This window comes from Carcharodon carcharias, chromosome 22 (assembly GCF_017639515.1).
Source record: "Carcharodon carcharias isolate sCarCar2 chromosome 22, sCarCar2.pri, whole genome shotgun sequence".
In the NCBI taxonomy this organism is placed as follows: Eukaryota; Metazoa; Chordata; class Chondrichthyes; order Lamniformes; family Lamnidae; genus Carcharodon; species Carcharodon carcharias.
In genome coordinates, this window is record NC_054488.1 from 18,451,617 (window position 1) to 18,463,551 (window position 11,935).

Consider the following 11,935-nt stretch of genomic DNA (forward strand, 5'->3'; position numbering starts at 1 on the left):
AATAAAGAAAAAAATGTGGCTAGCGACATGAAATGCTCTTGTTGACCAGTTTGAGTCTCTGGACCTGTGTACTGATACATGAAGCTAGAAGTGGGAGTGACAGATGAAAATTGAAGGGACAGGAATCATTAAATGCAGACATGTAGCTGAGTAGTCCAGCTCTCAGCATCCTGGTTGCTGAAAATGTGATGATTTGAGAAGAGTTTTTTAAACCCCAGAAACGCAGGGCAACAAAAAATTAATTCAAACTCTGAATGCGCCTCTCCATGGAAATCTTTAGTAAAAGGCAAAAGATTTATACGATCTGAAGAGAAACCAGAGCATATCTGCCCACTGTGCTGTTCCATGCCATTGCAGCATACTTGTACAGAGGTGTAGTTATTAAAGCCATTGTTGACCGTTACTTCCCTTCCTGTGTCAGTGTTTTGCTGTACAATTGCTTCACGTGTCCTTGTAGTAGATGACACTACCCAGCACCTGCTTACCTGTTATCCCAGACTCTGACATCTCCTCATAGCCATTGGCCATTAAACCTACCAGGGCCTGCAGAAACGGTCGCTAATATTATTGGCTGATGATTGCCCTCGTAACCCTTTTAAATAGTACCACATGAATTATACAAGTGTGATAGGGCTGCTTCCAAAAGAAACCCAATATAACAGGCATTCAAATACCTTGAATAATCTAGCACCTGTACTGTAATAATTTTTAAAATCCCAAGGGACTTCACAGAAGCATTATAAGACACAATTTGACATTGGATGTTAGGGCAGGTGACCGAAGGCTTGGTCAGGTTTTAAAGAGTGTTTCAAAGGAGAAAAGTGGAGCAGTTTAGGGGAGGGAATTCCAAAGTTTAAGACCTACACAGCTGAAGGCAGAATCGCCAATGTGGAGGGGATTCACAAGAGGACAGAATTTCAGAATAATAGTTTGCAGGTTGTAGGGCTGCAGGAGGTTATACACATAGGAAGGGGTGCTTTGAAAACACACAAATTTTAAATTTGAAGTTACTGGACCAGGACCCTTTGTGTGGGTCAGCAAACATGGGGGTTTTGGATGAGCGGGTTTGTTGTGAATAATGATAGGGGTAGCAGAGCTTTAGATGAGCTGACATTTATTGATGGTGGAAAATATGAGTATTGGAATGGTCAAGCTTGGAGGGGAGATAACAAAAGTATGGATAATTGTTTCGGCAGCAGATGGGTTGAAGTGGGGGTTGAGATTGTAAGTTTTCTTTGACAATAGGAGCCTCCAGCAGCACCATGCACCAGAACAAAATAATACTACCCCTCTGCAGATGTAAAAGTACTGGAGATGACAGAAAGACGCAGAGCCCTAATGAGCGTTGAAATTCCCTGGCATTCCTTTGCAGATTCTCCTTGTCGATATGACAGCACTAAGGATTCTCTTTAGCAAGGCATAGGTGCCAGGCAAGGGAGCTGGTGTCAAATAAATTAATAACTGGCACGAAAACTCACAACAGTCTAGCAAGAATGAAAGAGAGAAAAGTAGCAAATCGGACCAAAAACAGCCTGAGACACTCAAGGTCCTCATGCCTGGAAGCACCATTCCAAGATTTCATTTTGGATTTTCTGAGCATTCTCAGGGGTTAGCATTCAGCAATCTTGCCAGTTGCAAAATGGAGAACCATTCTTATTTGAATATGCCAACAAGGCTCGCATCTGCTTTAAAATGGAGATCCAGTGCACCAATTTTACTCCAACAAACAAATACAAGATGGGAAAGTGAACCCAGCAGCCTGTAACAACAAAAACCCAGTGCCAACTAGCTTTGGAACACCTGGATTGAAAGTAAATTGGGTTGTTCTTGTTTTTTCATAATACAAGCAACAAATTAAGAAGCTTGCAGTGAAAACTCTAATTCTGTATTTTTCACATAAGACAAACCAGTTTGCTAGTTTGTAGTTGTGCCTTGTCTTCATGGAGTCTTCTGTAAAAAGATAACAGTCATAGCAGGATGTGCAATAATTAAGTAGCTGATACAGCAAGTGTCAATTTTACAAATACAGGCAACGTTATCATTTCATTATCTACTGGGCAGTAAAAGGTGCGCCCCAGTATAAGGGATAAGAAGTTGACGATGGTGTGAATGGTGTAGCTCAACACCTGAAAATTTTGACAGTACTACATAAGGATTTTCAGCCAATATATGATCAGATTCTACAAAAAGGTTTCTTGCTAAAATTGAAGTGCGTGGAATTAAAAGCAACCCTGGAAGTGAGCAATATTGAACATCCATTGTTGAGACCCACATAGTAAGAAGGGTTAAAGATCAGCAGACAATTCAAGAAGGTTTTTCTTTTAAGTATAAAGTGTTATAAATGGGAACATTAACTATCCAGATGTAACCTGTGATTATACCAAAAGTACTGGTCAAAATGAAAAGAGGTTCATAGAATGCGTTCAGGATTGCCTTCTAGTTCCATTCAATACAAGTCTAATGAGGAAAGGTGCAGTATGAGATTTGGTGTTTATTAACCCAAACAAATGACTAATCTGAAAGAAGTTGAACATTAGGGACCAATGATCATGCCATACTTAAGTTAACATATAGAAAAAGAAAGGAAGACAGAATTAAATAACAGGGATTAAGATTGGAAAAGAGAAAAATTGACGAGAGGGTACCTAGTCCAGATTAATGGAAAGCTTTCCAGATAAAATGGCAGACCAACAGTGGGAAATAGTTAAACATGAGATGGGTTGGTGCAGACTGAAAAGATTCTGAATGGAAAAAATGGATTGAGGAAAAGGCCTGATTTTCATGGATGAGCAAGGTGATTAAACATAAATTATTGAATGACTCATCAGCATTTGGGAAGGGATATGGGCTTGAAGGCTGTTGAGCGAAGTTGAGATACAGATCAACCATGATCTAACTGAATGGCAGAAAAGACTCAAGGGGCTGAATTTCATGGGCCATCTATGGGCTGGAAAGCAAGCCAGTGGCCCAATAAATTGGGAGTGTCAACATTCTGACCAGCTGCCCCCTCCAGCCCCACTGCTATTTTACAAGTGCCGAGGGAGATGTTGGCCCACTTGTGGCCTTTAAGTGGACAATTAATGCCAATTAAGGACCTCATTCCACCACCACTCTGATTTAATGGGTGACGCCAGAGCTCAATATACAGGTTTAACACTATGTGCTGTTGACCAGTTAAAGAGGGGGAGGCCCCTCACCACAGTTTTGCCACCCCATGTCCACCGTCCCCTCCTGCCCAGTTAAACATGCCCTCCACCTGTCCCTCTCACACACACACACCCCCACTCACCAGGGACTGTCAGCCTGGTCCCAGCAAAATCTCGGACTTACCAGAATGTGCAGGACTTTTGCTGAACCTTGGCCTACCTGCAGTACCAGCAGTGGGCACTACTCCTGCTGACACTGGAGCGCAGAGCTACCGACCTCTCATTGGCTGGCAGCTCTATGATGTGGGACTTCCTCCTGGAGGTGGATGGAAGTCCCACTTCATAGTAATTAAAGGGCTGTTGCCCTAAAGCGGGGTGAGTGGTTAAGAAGAGGCGGGCTAACCCCCAACATTTATGCTGGGGTATGGGGAGCCAACTCTCAGCATATTATCCAGCCCAAAAGGCTGAATGGCCTATTTCTGTTCCTAATGTCTAAATGAGAGCATGCAATAGATTTAAGGTTAATAATGTTGAAGGAAGGCAAAAGAGCAGAGTTGAACCAAAACGGAAGATTAGAAAAGCTGAGGGAAAAATGTGGAATAACTAGTAGTCAACCATAAGGGTTTTAACAAAGAATTTTATATGTTCATTAAACTTAAAAGACCAGTTAAAGAAAGGATGAGGTGGCTAATGGATGATGAAGACAGTCTTTTTGTTGTAGACAAGAGAATAGCACAGATGTCTACCAAATATTTAAATTTTGTACTTTCAAAGGATAGTGCGAAAAGGTTGCAGGCGTACAGGAGGAATACATGGATATAGAAATATTGACAAGGAAACAATATTAATATGAGGACTTAAAGTCCATAAACCGTCTGGCCCAGACTTTCTCCCACTTTTGGCCAGTTCCTCTCATTCATGCCCCATCTTGCTGTCTCTCATTTTGAAACCGTTTTGCTCATCTTTTGTCTTTTTTGTGCCTTCCCACATCTAAGATTTTTTTTACAACAACCAACACATTACATCCCTTTGCAGCTTCTTATAAAAAATCTATTCCATTGAATGTTTTAGTTAGTATAATTAGCCTTAAGCTGCTCTTCTGCTGCCTTCTCTTCTCGTTCCTTTGGTCAATCCTATAAAAAAGACTTAACACCTTCCTTTTCAGCTCCATTGAAGGATCCCTACTTGAAATATTAACTTGTTTCTCTTGTTAGATGCTGATTGATATATTTTTCTGATATTTTCTGTCCTTATTTTAGATTTTAAATATTTGCTGTGTTTTTCTGATTTTTTTCGATGTGCCCCTTGGATGTGAAGGCTCATTTTGACAGTCCATTAGCTTCAATAAAAGCTTCAAAAAGGCTGTATATATGCCATACTATTGCTCCTCTCATGCCCATGTTCATAAGGAATCAGGAGGTCCCCACACATCACAGATGCACAAAACAAGCTATATTTTATCAACTGTGAAACACCAGTTATATCTACGGCCTGTTTTTGGTCCTCTGGTCATCAGTCTCTATCTATTCCACTACTTTACCTTTGATTCCATGGGGGCCGATAAGTGATATTTACAAATACTTCTTGAAAGTTCAAACAGGCCTTATGACTTGCATTCCCTATGTCATGCACTCTCTAATTTCTTTGAAGAATATAATTAAATTAGTCAAGCAACACCTGATCATTATAGTGCTGAGTTCAATCCATGATTAAGCATATCTTTCTAAGTGTCGGTTAAAGCTATCCCTCATGATGGCACTTATTGTTTAGCTACTACTATAGCGAGACTAAGTTCTCTCCAGAAACCTTGTCTATCCCTTTCAGTTTTTTCAATAAAAGATATTCCCAAAATGTTGCTGGGGTGGAATGACTAATGCAGGTCATAGAGTTACACAGCACAGAAACAGGCCCTTCGGCCCATCTAGCCCATGCCGCCCATCTCTATTCTAATCCCATTTTCCAGCACTTGGCCCGTAGCCCTGTATGCTATGGCGTTTCAAGTGCTCATCTAAATACTTCTTAAATGTTGTGAGGGTTCCTGCCTCTACCACCCCCTCAAGCAGTGTGTTCCAGATTCCAACCACTCTCTTGGTGAAAAAGTTTTTCTCAAATCCCCTCTAAACCTCCTGCCCCTTACCTTAAATCTATGCCCCCTGGTTATTGAAACCTCTGCAATGGGGGAAGCGTTTCTTCCTATCTATGCCCCTCATCATTTTGCATACCTCTTTCAGGTACTCCCTCAGCCTTCTATGCTCTAAGGAAAACAACCCTAGCCTAATCCAGTCTCCCTTCATAGCTGAAACGCTCCAGCCCAGGCAACATCCTGGTGAATCTCCTCGGCACCATCTCCAGTGCAATCACATCCTTCCTATAGTGTGGCGATCAGAACTGCACACAGTACTCCAGCTGTGGCCTAGCTAGCATTTTATGCAGCTCCAACATATCCTCCCTGCTCTTATGTTTTAAGCCTTGGCTAATAAATGCAAGTATCCCATATGCCTTCTTAAGGTTTAGGAATTGAATCAGGTGTCGGCTTCTTTTTGGCAAATTGTTAACATTAAAGGACTTAATCAGGTTGCATACCATATCTGACTAGATTTTGCTGGGCTGGTGCTTTTTTTTTGATGTGTTTGTTTATTTTTGAATATATTGACTTTGCTTGTTTTCAAGCCTTGAGGTTGGATTTTAATATTACCGAGCAGGGCTCGTGTTCCACAGATTTGTGAGCACCAATTAAACAATCGGGTCACATTCCTAAGGGTTGTCGACAATGAAAAAAAACATGTTGGTGACAGAAACTGGCTGTTCAGGGAGACTGCCATGTAGGAGTGGATTGCCCAACTGGTTGTGCAACTTGATGAAATTAATTACTGCTTCCTGCATTTAGTAAATGGCTGTAACGGATGAAAGGAGCCTGTCATGGTGCAAGCAGGGCTATCACTGGAGATACAAATTTTGGGAAGCCTAAGTTCATATTTTGTTGATGTGACCAATTAAAAAAGCACAAGAGAAAGATCAGGATGACAAAAGGCCATTTTACCCTTTGAGCTCAATCCTTTAGTACTGCTAACTCCTCCAGCCTACTGTTCAACTGTACTTTTAAATACCCTGATGCCTTTTACTTTACCAGCTTGCTCATTAGATTATATTAAATATTTTGTCACCCTTTGTAAAATGTGCTTTTTCCAATATTAAATGGTATCCTGTTGTCCTGCTGCTTGATTTATCTTGAAGTGATATGAAGGTTCACCTCATCTGTGACATTTAAACCTCCTCCTCCTTCAGGTGCCATGCCCTAATTTGCCCATGCCTTAATGGTGACCATGGACCTCCATTGGATTGGTCCATCATTACGCTTAGCAAAGTACTGCAGTGGTTTGCTGTTGCCTTCTGCAGTCTGGCTGACCAGGAAACTCTCCCACTCTTACCACTGCCATCAGGCACATTGGCAGGATTTATAGGCTGATAATCAACCTATTTGGCCATGTTATGATTGCACCTTTTGTGGCCATTAAGTCCTGAAATGGAACTTGAATCTGTAGCTTCTGGCCCAGAGGTAGGGATGCTACCCACTGTGCCACAAGACCTCCCCAACATTTAATACTCAATGTATTAAAAATATCGACCTTAACCTTTTTTTATTAGACACAAAGGTTCTGTAGAATATCCTCAAAGCTCACCTCACTTATCCTTGGGACTATTTGTACTTTCCCCTGCCTGCCTGCTTTCCAATGTTTAAATGCCCCTTTTCAAGCACAATGATCAGAGTTGTAGCTCGTACTCCAAACTAATTCTAACCATTCCATTCTAAAGCCTTAGTTTAATTTACATTAGACATTCTTAACTGTTTTGTTATTTTGTTATAAATCCCAATATTCTATACTCTTTAAATTGCGCCTCTTACACTGGAAAAGTTCACTATTACTATTTTCAAAGTCTCCTCATTTTAATTTCCTTCATTGTGTGCATTTTCATTTATTTACTCAGTGAGAAACACTTTGTATGTATCAATGTTTAATTTGTCTACCCAGTTGTGTAACTGGTCCAAATACTTCTGAAAAGCCATTAAAGGAAAGAAACAATCTGCATTTCACAAATTAGGATGTCCCAAAGCACTCAACTTTAATCTAAGAAAACTGCTTTAAGTACATCTTTTATCTGCTAGTTCAGCTTTGTTAGTGTTGTTCTCAAAATAAGCTTGGAATTGGTTTTTGCACCCAGTTAATTTGACAGTGATAAACGACAGGTAGACGGTGGTGGTGTTGGGGGGGGTGGGGTGGGGTGGGTGATGGTGCTTGTTAGCTCAGTTGTCTAGATGGCTGGAATGTGGATCAGATTAACGCCAACAGCACAGTGTTTGATCCACGTTCCGGCTGAGATAGCCTCTGGGCCCGTCTCTGCGCCATACCCATAGTAAAAAAAATTATGTTACTTAGCTGTGGTTCAGTGGATAAATGCCAAGGACCTTCCTTCGGGCAGAGAACTGAAGAAAAAGAAACTACAAGTACCCAAGCACTGATCACTTTGATATACCATTCAGCACCTCCCCTCCCCAATTAGACACTCCACCTCACTCACGCCAGGTCTGCTTCCTATCATTTAAATCCAACTTCATAGGAATGTTTCATGTGAATGTTAATTCCGTTACAATACATTAGGAGTTTAAAACCAACTGGGCTCCCTGAAAAGTAATTGTTCAATCTTATTTTGAAACAATCATTGAGGGGGGAGACCATCAATTCAATTACAAACAACTTATGGGACAAATTTCAACATATGTTTGATTGACAGCTCTTTTGAACTTTGGCTTTTTTTAATTTACGATTTGCTTCGCCCAAGTTTTAACAAAGGATTCCTTAAATTGTTCATAAGAAGTTTTTGTAGAAATAGGTGAGAGAACTTCTTTGCCAACAAACAACTGCTTGAACTTGCCTGGTTCATGTTTGTGCAAGAACAGGAGATAGGAGTGGAGTTTCAGTGCTATTTCAGCAGTAAACTGTCTAGCCAATCCATTACTCTAGCCAATGGAATAAAAAAAAACATGGTTTTAAAAGCACCAAAACATAATTGTGATTGCAAGACTTAAAAGAAGTCAACACAGATACAAGTGTTTCTAACAGACATGAGCGCTTATTGCAGGAAGAACTAACTAGACTTAGTATGGGTTAACGTTTTGGAAAGTGCTTTTGTAGCACACAACAGATTAATATTACTTGTGCGTAGGAACAATAAGTTATATTGCACCTTTAACATAATAAAACATTCCAAGGTGTTTCACAGGAAGGTTATCAGTTAAAATTAGACTCTAAGCTTCATGAGGTGATATTAGGATATACGGCCAAAAGCTTGCTCAAAGAGATAGGAGGTTTTAAAAAGCATTTCAAAGGAAGAGAGAGAGTTTGGGAATTTAATCTATCAGCTACCTCCTTCACATTTATTTCAAACCTTCTGAGATATCTTCTATAATTTAGGATAACATTAAGTAATCATTAATCCTATTCCATTGAACGTTGAGGGCAATGGTTAGATTCTCTCTTGTTGGAGATGGTCATTGCGTGGCACTTGTGTGGTGCGAATGTTACTTGCCACTTGTCAGCCCAAAACTGGATGTCGTCCAGGCCTTGCTGCATTTGGACATGCACTGCTTCAGTATCTGAGGACTTGCAAATGGTGCTGAACATCGTGCAATCATCAGCGAACACCCCCACTTCTGACCTTATGATGGAAGGAAGGTCACTGATGAAACAGCTGAAGATGGTTGGTCCGAGGACACTATTCTGAGGAACTCCTGCAGTGATGTCCTGGAGCTGAGATGATTGACTTCCAACAAGCATAACTTGTGCTAGGTATGACTCCAACCAGTAGAGAGTTTTCCCCCTGTAGGGCTCTTTGATGCCACACTCAGTCAAATGCGGCTTTGACATCAAGGGCAGTCACTCTTACCTCACCTCGGGGAGTTCAGCTGTTTTGTACATGTTTGAACCAAGGCTGTAATGAGATCAGGAGTTGAGTGGCCCTGGTAGAACGCAAACGGGTGTCTGTGAGCAGGTTATTGCTAAGCTATATGCCGCTTGATAACACTGTTGATGACCCCTCCCATTACTGATGATCAAGAGTAGACTGATGGGGCAGTAAATGGCCGGGTTGGATTTATCCTGCTTTTTGTGTACAAGACATACCTGGGCAATTTTACACATAGCCAAGTAGATGCCAGTGTTGTAGCTGTACTGGAATAGCTTGGCTAGGGGCACGGCAAGCTCTGGAGTACAAAACTTCAGTACTATTGCCGGAATATTGTCAGGCCCCATAGCCTTTGACTATCCAGTGCCTTCAGCTGTTTTTTGATATCACGTGGAGTGAGTTGAATTGGCTGAAGACTGGCATCTGTGATGCTGGGGACCTCCAGAGGTGACCAAGATAGACCATCCACCTAGCACTTCCAGCTGAAGATTGTAGCAAATGCTTCAGCCTCATCTGTTACACTGATGTGCTGGGCTCCCCCTTCATTGAGGATGGGGATATTTGTGCAGCCTCCTCCTCCAGTGAGTTGTTTAATTGTCCACCACCATTTACGACTGGATGTGGCAGGACTGCAGAGCTTAGATCTCATCTAAGGGGATTCCTTCGTTCTGTCTATCACTTGCTGCTTATGCTGTTTGACACTCAAGTAGACCTGTGTTATAGCTTCACCAGATTGGCACCTCATTTTTAGTTATGCCTGGAACTGCTCATGGTATGCCCTCCTGCACTGTTCATTGAACCAGGGTCCAATGGTTCCAGGGTTCCCCTGGCTTGATGATAATGGTAGAGTGGGGGATATGCCAGGCCATGAGATTACAGATTGTGTTCAAGTACAATTCTGCTGTTGCTGATGGCCCACAGTGTCTCATGGATAGCCAGTGTTGAGTTGCTAGATCTGTTCGAAATCTATCCATTTAGAATGGTGGTAGTGCCACACGACACGGTGGAGAGTCTCCACAATGACTGTGCGGTGGTCACTCCTACTGATACTGTCATGGACAGATGCATCTACAGCAGGCAGGTTGATGAGGATGAGGTCAAGTATGTTTTTCCCTCTTGGTTCCCTCACCACCTGCCACAGAGCCAGTCTAGCAGTTATGTCCTTTAGGACTTGGCCAGCTCGGTCAGTAGTGGTGCTATCAAGCCACTCTTGGTGGTGGACGTTAAGGTCCCCTACCCACAGTACATTCTGTGCCCTTGCCAACCTCAGTGCTTCCTCCAAGTGATGTTCAACATGCTGAGGGAAGATGGTACATGGTAATCAGCAGGAGGTTTCCTTGCCCATAATTGACCTGATGCCATGAGAGTTCATATGGTCAATGTTGAGGACTCCCAGGGCAACTCCCTCCTGACTGTATACCACTGTGCCGCCACCTCTACTGGGGGACAGGATATACCCAGGGATGGTGACGGTGGTGTCTGGGACATTATCTGTAAGATATGCTTCCGTGAGGATGACTATGTCAGGCTGTTGCCTGACTAGCCTGTGAGACAGCTCTCCCAGCTTTGGCACTAGCCCCCAGATGTTAGCAAGGAGGACTTTGCAGAGTCAAACAGGGCTGAGTTTGCCATTGTCATTTCCAGTGCCTAGGTTGATGCTGGGTGGTCCCTCCAGTTTCATTCCTTGCACAGACCAAATTCAAAGAGAGCTATACAAAAACCATCTGCGTTTTATAACCCAGGCTTGTCAACTCTGCCAAGACAAATGGCCCCGCAAACTTCCTTTCAATTCTTAATGATTGAGACATTTCACAGATGAGGAATACATACCCTTTGTCAAAGACAGTGTGAAGAGGTCGGAATCATGTGGCATGGACCTAGTCTGTGGAAACAGTAATATTGCCATGTGGGATGCCAAGTCAGTCTGCTGTTTACTATCCTACAGGCAGCCCGACAGAGAAAGAGCTCTGCCCAGGTGGAATTCCTGACCCCATCTACACTGTTTCAGCTGGAACTTCTGTAGCATTGCCTACAAGACTGGTTCATCTCTGCGTGCCTATCTCATTGTGTGGAGTCAACACCACTGGAAAGTCATCATTAGTTTTCAGCCTATCAACCTTCATGAAGGGATACCTCATTGGACTTTGATTCTGGACTCTGGAACCCACATGAAACAATATTTCTTTTATTTGCGGTCTCTGTACTGTAAATTGTTCTTTTCTCTATCCCTCTTTTACTTTATGAAAGCAAAGGAGGCAATGTTATGACCCTCCTCCCATGTTTTGTGTGCACAAATAAACTAACCCTTCGAGTTCATCCTATCTTGAGTTTGCTGTGGAGTTATTAATAGAAATTGGATCTCCCCAAAACCAAGGGGCTGGGAAATATATCATTGTTCATAAAGGGGGGAGCAAATCAAAAACACCTTTCTGTTTATAATACTCAAAATGATAATGATACTATGATGATGAATCCACTCTATTCGATAGCTCATGCCATTACTAGAATCTGAAAATGATGATTAAATCAGTTATTTTAAAGCTTATAGCTCTCTCCACTCAGAATGGATGGTGGATTCTCTTTCCAACTACCTGGTGGCCCACTTAAAGCTCAAGGAGGTGGGTCTGTCAAATTGAAACCAATGCTTTCTGCTTTATGCACAGCAGATTAATGGAACCAATAGCATTTCATATGCAGATATGGTTCGACTGATGAGTGCCACAAGGCAACTTCTTTCATAGATTTCCACATGCTGCCAACCTCACTCCTTCTGGTTCAATACAGAAAACCATTTCACAATTGTATTAATGCCCAACAGGCACAAAAAA

The 11,935-nt window shown here is 42.1% G+C and overlaps 1 non-coding gene across 1 annotated transcript; it reads right to left on the bottom strand.

The window, feature by feature from the left end:
• Window positions 1-210: 210 nt before the first annotated feature.
• Window positions 211-324, bottom strand: LOC121293983. Its single transcript, XR_005946666.1, has one exon. It is a non-coding gene; the product is annotated as a U5 spliceosomal RNA (small nuclear RNA).
• Between the last annotated feature and the right edge of the window lie 11,611 nt (window positions 325-11,935).